Source organism: Myotis yumanensis, unplaced genomic scaffold, assembly GCF_028538775.1.
Source record: "Myotis yumanensis isolate MYYU_CA2020_CCGP unplaced genomic scaffold, mMyoYum1.0.hap1 SCAF_20, whole genome shotgun sequence".
Lineage (NCBI taxonomy): Eukaryota > Metazoa > Chordata > Mammalia > Chiroptera > Vespertilionidae > Myotis > Myotis yumanensis.
Window position 1 is genome coordinate 14762261 of NW_027223771.1, and position 8526 is coordinate 14770786.

General features: G+C 44.3%; 1 pseudogene; it reads left to right on the forward strand.

Annotated features, from left to right (window-relative positions):
* The first annotated feature begins 5077 nt into the window (after positions 1 to 5077).
* LOC138998302 (tRNA-specific adenosine deaminase 2 pseudogene) lies at positions 5078 to 6461 on the forward strand (annotated as a pseudogene).
* The last annotated feature ends 2065 nt before the right edge of the window (positions 6462 to 8526 follow it).

Genomic DNA, 8526 nt, shown 5'->3' on the forward strand with positions numbered 1-8526 from the left:
AGTGTCTCAAGTGACTTCTTTGCTCTATGCAACCATAGGTTTTGAATATTGGAATGGAAATTTTTTTTACAATTTTTATTCTATGTACAATTTAAACTCACTTGTACCATATACTTACAGGTTTAATCTACATTGTTAACATTCTACAACACTCTTTTTTAAGTCTAAGCATCCAATCATACATTAAGTGAAGAGTCTAAGTTCTAATCTTTATTAATTTTCCTGTTGTAAATACTGTTATCATGGTTAGTTTTAATCTGCCAAAATGATGGCGCTGAACATGGACATGAAAATATATTTCAGTAGCAAATCGTTATATTTTATTTCCAACTTACTGACACAGTAGGTACAAATATGCTCAAGAACATTCATAATAAAATAGTAAATAATAAGGAAGTGGCTAGTTTTAAACTTTAAGCATAATTGTTTTAAAACATACATTAAAATATATATGTATATTTTAAAATATATTTTTATTGCTTTCACAGAGGAAGGGAGAGGGAGAGCGAGATAGAAACATCAATGATGAGAGAGAATCACTGATAGGCTGCCTCCTGCACACCCCCACTGGGGATTTAGCCAGCAACCCAGACATGTGCCCTTGACCGAAATCGAACCCAGGACCCTTCAGTCCAAGGCTGATGCTCTATCCACTGAGCCAAACCGGCCTGGGCTTAAAATGTACAGTGGGGTCTTGACTTACGAGTGTCCCAACTAACGAGTTTTTTGAGATACCAGCTGTCTCTCAGCCGATTTTTTGCATTGAGTTGATAGAGTAATTTGAGTTAACGAGCTCCTTAACGAGCTCGGTCTCGGAACAAATTAAACTCGTAAGTCAAGGCCCCACTGTATTTTTATTGCTTTCAGAGAGGGAGGGATAGAAACATCAATGGTGAGAGAGACTCATTGATCGGTTGCCTCCTGCATGCCCCCTACTGATATGGAGCCTGCAGCCTGAGAACATTCCATGGCCAGGAATGGAACCATGACCTCCTGGTTTATATGTCAACACTCAAAACACCGAGTGACACCCACCAAACTATATCAGGTATTTACATATTTGTTTGATGTTTCCATACATGTCTGCATCTTTTAAACTAAATTCCTCCTGCCTTTTTCAGGGCTTCCTCAGCATAAAAAATTACTCATCAAGAATATAATCCGCCGTTGTACCACCTTATTTCAAATATGTCCATATTAAAAAAAACACTTAGGAAAGCCATGTATCCTATTCTAGCCTTCCATTACTATTTGTAATCATGATGGTCATTGTATCTATCTATTCTCAGGTGATTTTTCTTAAAACTACAGATATTTGGGGCTCTGATAAAGTAACTCAGAGTATTGTCTCAATAACACCTAGATTACAAGGTGCATTCTGGGTCAGGGCACATAGAAGAATCAAACAATGAATGTACAAATTAGTGGAATGACAAATCGATGTTTCTCTCCAAATTTTTCTCATTCTCAAATCAAGGTCTTAGTTTTTTTCTCATCCAATTAATTAAAACATGTAAACATCAGCACAGATGAGATACCTAGTGATGAAACAGCAGCCAGGCTTCCCTTGAGGACAGAGCACACAGTAAGGGGGAGAACAGGAGGGGAGATGCTCCTGCTGTCAGTGTGGCTGTTAGGGAACTGGTGCTGAGCTGCACAGTCACTCACAGGGGATGATGACACTTGTGCTCCCTAAGACTAAAACCTGAGGGGCTGGGAAAAGCTCTGGGCCTGGACATGCTCCTTGTCTCTGCCCCTTCCAGCCAGTGGTTGAGCCTGAGCTAATTTGGATTCAGGGGTTGAGAAGCCCAGATTCCTCTCAGGTGTCAAGGCTGGGAGTAGCAGTGGCTGCTGGGCAGGTGGGTGTGGGCAGAAAAAAGCCCAGGGCAGTTGCCACGGAGAGTTGGTGCTGGGCCATGTGTGTGGCTCTGAGGCCCTCTCTAGTCCCAGTGAAGCCTGGTGGCCGCTCTGTTCTTTGGGGCCATGGTTAGTGGGAAGTGGAGCAAGCTCTGCTGCATAAGTTCCCTGGGGGTAATGTTCTGGGAGTCAGCATGTGCTCAAGAAAACATGTGTCCCAGGCAGGGCCAACCTCGTCCACTGTAATGAAGTGTTCTAGCCATTGCCCTGCCCAGGGAGGGAGAGGAGCTGTCTCTACAGAGGCTGATTCCCTATCTGCCCAGCAGGAGGGGAAGCAGGCTGCTGAGCCAGGTGGTCCTCTCCTGGGCTGCAAGTGTCTTAAAGTTTAGCCACTGGAAGAGGTTGTAGATATTTGTCAATCTAGAGAGAGAAAGTGGTCCTCGTCTTTCCTTACTGGGTAAACATTCATCCTGGCCTAGACAGTGTGTCTCAATGGTAAAGGCATCAGCAGAAACATCTGAAGAGTGGAAAATTAGATTCCCTGTCAAGGGCATGTACATGGGTTGCAGGTTTATTTCCCGGACACTATTGGGCTCATGCAGAAGTTCTCCAGTTAATGTGTCTCTATTCCATGTTTCTCTTTTCCATGTTCTTTCTTTCTCTCTTTCTTTCTTTCTCTCTTTCTTTCTTTCTTTCTTTCTTTCTTTCTTTCTTTCTTTCTTTCTTTCGTTTCTTTCTCTCTCTCGCTCTCTCGCTCTCTCGCTCTCTCTCTCTTCCTCCCTCCCTCCCCCCCCGCCCTCCCTCCCTCTTTCTCCAACCCCACTCTTCCACTCTGACTAAAAATCAATGGAGAAATATCCTCGTGTGAGGATCTATACCAGGGGTGGGCAAACTTTTTAACTCGAGGGCCACAATGGATTCTTAAACTGGACCGGAGGGCCGGAACAAAAGCATGGATGGAGTGTTTGTGTGAACTAATATAAATTCAAAGTAAACATCATTACATAAAAGGGTACGGTCTTTTTTTTTTTTTTTTAGTTTTATTCATTTCAAACGGGCCGGATCCGGCCCGTGGGCCGTAGTTTGCCCACGGCTGATCTATACTAATAAAAGGGTAATATGCTAATTAGATTGGGAGACCTTTTGGATGTCCTTTTGGACAAAGCCATGGTGGTGGAGCCAAGGCAGAGGTGGTTAGGAGTGATCAGACCAGAAGGGGAGGGGAGGGCAGTTGGGGACGATCAGGCCAGCGGTGGGAGTAGCAGTTGGGGGCGAGCAGGCTGGCAAGCAGAGTGGTTAGGGGTGATCAGGCAGGCAGATCAGCGGTCTCTGTGGGATTGGGCCTAAACCGGCAGTCAGACATTCCCCGAGGGGTCCCAGATTGGAGAGGGTGCAGGCCGGGCTGAGCACCCCCCACCCCCGTGCATGAATTTCATGCACTGGGCCACTAGTTATATATAAAAAAGAGCCATCCACCCCTGCTACCCTGAGATGGGTTCCTCTGCCTGCATAGCCAACCCCTCCTCACTATTTCTTGCCTTTTCCTGGGATATTCCCCCTGCAGCTGGGCTCACTATGTCCTCTCCAGGAGTTGGCAGAGAGAAGCCCCAGGGAAGGTCCTGGGAGGGATTGGGTTCTGTGTCTGCCTGACAGGAGCTGGCCAGGGTTCTTCTGTCTCCATCCAGAGGTCTCTCCAGCCTGCTCCTCTCCATCCCCCAGGCACCTGGCTCACTGCAGCTGCACCTCCTTCTGTATCTGGGAGAAGCCCATGATGCTTTGCGCCCACACTTCAATTCACCTTTGCAAAGTCCTGCCTCTAGCCAGAACACTCACACCCCTGAGGCATAGTAGTATGGCTAGAAGCTCTGATTTTGCATTTTGGGGGGAATTTTCCACTTTGATTTTATTAAAAATAAAGCCTCCCCGTCCCTGCACACCCCTGCCATAGCCAGTCCTGGAGGTATAATGGATTCTCTAGGAAATGGTGCTGTGTGTTTTCAATGGAAAGAACATTCCATTGAAAATACACAGCATTACCTACCTGATTTGGCTCAGTGGATAGAGCATTGGCCTGAGGACTGAAGGGTCACAGGGTTTTTTTGTTGTTGTTTTTTTTTTAAATATATTTTATTGATTTTTTACAGAGAGGAAGGGAGAGAGATAGAGAGTTAGAAACATTGATGAGAGAGAAACATCGATCAGCTGCCTCCTGCACATCTCCTACTGGGGATGTGCCCGCAACCCAGGTACATGCCCTTGACCGGAATCGAACCTGGGACCTTTCAGTCCGCAAGCCGATGCTCTATCCACTGAGCCAAACCGGTTTCGGCAAGGGTCACAGGTTTAATTCCCTGTCAGGGCACATGCCTGGATTGTGGGCTTGATCCCCAGTGTGGGGCGTGCAGGAGACAGCTGATCAATGATTCTCTGTCATCATTGATGTTTCTTCTCTCCCTCTCCCTCTCTGAAACCAATAAAAATATATTTAAAAAATAAAAGAAAATACACAGCATTTTCAACAATGGTAAGAACATTCCATGGAATAGCAATACCAGCTTTTCCAGAAGGAGAGGATTGGTCTCAACATGATATCACGTTGGGAGGGTGCGTGGTGGTTGGTGCCCCCTTCCCTAAGTTTGGACCACCATGAACCACCATGACTATAGACAATGATGGAAGGCTAGAATAGGATTCATGTGGTTTCATAAATGTTGTATTTATGGAGGCAGCTGATCGATGTTTCTCTTTCATCGATGTTTCTAACTATCCCTCTCCTTCCCTCTCTGTAAAAAATCAATAAAATATATTTTAAAAATATAAATAAATAAAAATAAATAAAAGGAATCGTGGGTATTATAGGGTGTGTGGTTGTCTAACCACTATGCTGTACACCTGAAACTAATACAAAATAATATCGCATATAAAAATTTTTAAATACAATAAAATGCTTTGTGCATGAAAAAAAAATGTATTTATATGAATATATTTCAAGTAAACTATTACAAGGGCAAAATATGCCCTTGCATCAGTTATTTTATATGCCATGGAAGAAGCACTGATAAGGGCAAGAGGACCTTGGTTGCAGGGATGCAGGCATATATGGAAAAATCAAAAGTGTACATTAAAAAATACACATTTTATCCCTATCCGGTTTGGCGCCATGGATAGAGTGTTGACTTGGGCATTGAAAGGTCTGGAGTTAAATTACTGTCAAGGGCATGTAACTTGGTTGCAGGCTTGATTCCTGGGCTCCATCAGCATGCATGCATGCAGGAGGCAACTAATGGATGTGTCTCTCCCACATCGATGTTTCTCTCTTTCTTACCACCTCACTTCTACCCTCTCTAAAAACTTAATGGAAAAATATCCTGGAGCTCGCTGCCGCCCCAGCGCGGTATGGAAGCAAAGGAGGCATCCACGCCAGCTACCAGCGGCGGGTGCTCGGTGTCAGCGGAGGAGATCAAAAAGTGGATGGAGGAGGCCATGCAAATGGCCAAAGAAGCCCTAGAAAATATTGAAGTTCCTGTTGGCTGCCTTATGGTCTACAACAATGAAGTTGTGGGGAAAGGAAGGAATGAAGTTAACCAAACCAAAAATGCTACTCGACATGCAGAAATGGTGGCCATCGACCAGGCCCTAGCCTGGTGCCAGGGGAGCAGCCGGAGCCTCTCGGCGGTGTTCGAGCGCACGGTGCTGTACGTCACGGTGGAGCCGTGCATCATGTGCGCAGCTGCCCTCCGCCTCATGAAAATCCCGCTGGTTGTGTATGGCTGTCAGAATGAACGTTTTGGTGGTTGTGTCTCTGTTCTAGATATTGCCTCTGCTGATTTACCAAATACTGGGAGACCGTTTCAGTGCATTCCGGGGTATCGGGCTGAGGAAGCAGTGGAAATGTTAAAGAACTTCTACAAACAAGAAAATCCAAACGCACCAAAATCAAAGGTTCGGAAAAAGGAGTGTCAGAGATCCTGAGTTTGTTCTAACAAAGGACTAATGCCCCTGGATGAAATTCTTGCCTGAATGCTGGTGACATCATTGAATCAGATGTTATATATCATTCTTAACCTGTGGGAAAAATGGTCTCTCATCATTTCCTCTGTTAAAGGAACAAATGAACACTTTGACAAAGTCTGACAATTGCAATAAACTATTAATTAGTTTTTCCACAAGCTGGAAAGTAAAAGCTTGAGGTTTTAGAAATTAGTAAGCAGGACAATGCACTTCTTGCCAAAAGCATCACCAGTTCAGGACAGTGCTGTCAGAGCAGGTACCTGCAGGTGCATTTACCTGGCGTGTCTGCACCGGGCTGTGCCACTGCGGACCCCTGCCCCACGCCTGGCATTGCAGAATTGCATTCTTCGTTCTTTGCAGCCACCATGTTCTCCCAGAGTGTTGGGGGCCCGAGACGTTCTTGGAAATTGTCTACGTTGCATACCTGTAGACCATGATTATATGGTCTTTTGAACAGAGTTTTGCCTTTATAAAGCATTTAGAGAAAATGCATATTCTAAAACAAGTGCTTAAGTGTCATTTTAAATTGCAACATATTGCTAAAATAAAACCGTATTTGTGCCTTTTTTGAAAAAAAAGAAAAGAAAAATATCCTGGGGTGAATATATTTTTTAAATGTACATTTAAAATCAATTATTCTTTTTTAAAAATTAAATCTTTATTGTTCAGATTATTACAGTTGTTCCTCTTTTTCCCCCCATAGCTCCCCTCCATCCCGTTCCCACCCCACCCTCTGCCCTTACCCCCCTCCCCTCCACTGTCCTCATCCATTGGTGTATGATTTTTATCCAGTCTCTTCCAGCACCTCCACACCCATCCCCCCCCACCCCCCGCCGAAAATAGTCAGTCCATTCCCTTTCTATGTCCCCTGATTCTATTATATTCACCAGTTTATTCTGTTCATCAGATTATTTATTCACTTGATTTTTAGATTCACTTGTTGAAAGATGTGTATTTGTTGTTCATAATTTGTATCTTTACCTTTTTCTTCTTCTTCCTCTTCTTAAAGGATACCTTTCAGCATTTCATATAATACTGGTTTGGTGTTGATGAACTCCTTTAGCTTTTTCTTATCTGTGAAGCTCTTTATCTGACCTTCAATTCTGAATGATAGCTTTGCTAGGTAAAGTAATCTTGGTTGTAGGTTCTTGGTATTTGAATATTTCTCGCCACTCCCTTCTGGCCTACATAGTTTCTGTTGAGAAATGAGCTGACAGTCGTATGCGTACTCCCTTGTAGGTAACTGACTGTCTTTCTCTTGCTGCTTTTAAGATTCTCTCTTTGTCTTTTGCTCTTGGCATTTTAATTATGACGTGTCTTGGTGTGGTCCTCTTTGGATTCCTTTTGTTTGGGGTACTCTGCGCTTCCTGGACTTGTAAGTCTATTTCTTTCACCAAGTAAGGGAAGTTTTCTGTCAATATTTCTTCAAATAGGTTTTCAATATCTTGCTCTCTCTCTTCTTCTGCACCCCCATAATTTGTATGTTGGTACGCTTGAAGTTGTCCCAGAGGCTCCTTACACTGTCTTCATATTTTTGGATTCTTTTTTCATTTTGCTTTTCTGGTTGGGTGTTTTTTGCTTTTTTGTATTTCAAATCTTTGACTTGATTCTTGCGAACTTCTAGTCCGCTGTTGGAACTCTGTATAATATTCTTTATTTCAGTCAGTGTATGCTTAATTTCTAGTTGGTCCTTTTTCATAACCTTGAGGCTCTCACTAGATTTCTTGAGGGTCTCACTAAATTTATCAGCGATTTCTAGAAAATTCTTCAAAAACCTTCTAAGTGTGGTTTTGAACTCTATATCCAGTAGTTTGCTTTCCTCCATTTCTCTCATTTGTGACCTGTTTCTTTGTCTCTGCATTTTTTATGCTTCCCTGTGTTGATAGCATGGCTTTCTGTGCTAGGTGTCCTATAGGGCCCAGTGGCTCAGCCTCCCCAATTACCTGAGATGGACACTCTTAGTGCACCCCTTTGTGGGCTTTTTGCATAGTCTTGTTGTAGTTAAGCCTTGATTGTTGTAGGTATCACTGGGAGGAATTGACCTCCAGGCCAGTTGGCTGTGAGAATCAGCTGTGTCTATGGTGGGAGAACTTCTGTGCTGGAGATACCCTTCTCGGGCAAGACTTGCTTCAGTGGGGCTTTGGTGCTCACTGAGTCTGCCCCCTATGGATCTGAGGAGTTGTAATTGGATGGTCCCACTCTGACCACTGGGTACACTGGCTCTTGGATCACTAAGAAGGTGCCAATTTAACCTCTGCCTGAGGCTACCCAGCAGGAGCTATGGAGAGATCTGCAGATTCCTCTTCTTTGTTTGGGGTTTGAAGGTGCCCAGATGAGCCCCAGCCGTGAAGCAATGCAAGCTGCTATGGGGCCTTGGGCCTTCTTTTGGAAGTTCTGGGTCTTTCTGACCTAGCTGCAGTTTGTTAGGTAATTTTCAGATTGCAAAGGGCCAGGCTTTTCATATGCAAAAGCCTCTGCCCACAGCTTGGGTGGGGCAGGGTCTCAGGGGATCAACAGGGTGGAGCAAGCAGCTATGGCTCCTCCTCAGTCCTACCTTAAGAGGCCCTGCATCTCAGTGTCCCAGTAATCGCTGCAAGCACCTTTGAGAGAAAGCTGCCCTTAAGTTCCGACGGATGCCAGACAGTCCAGTTTCTCCCC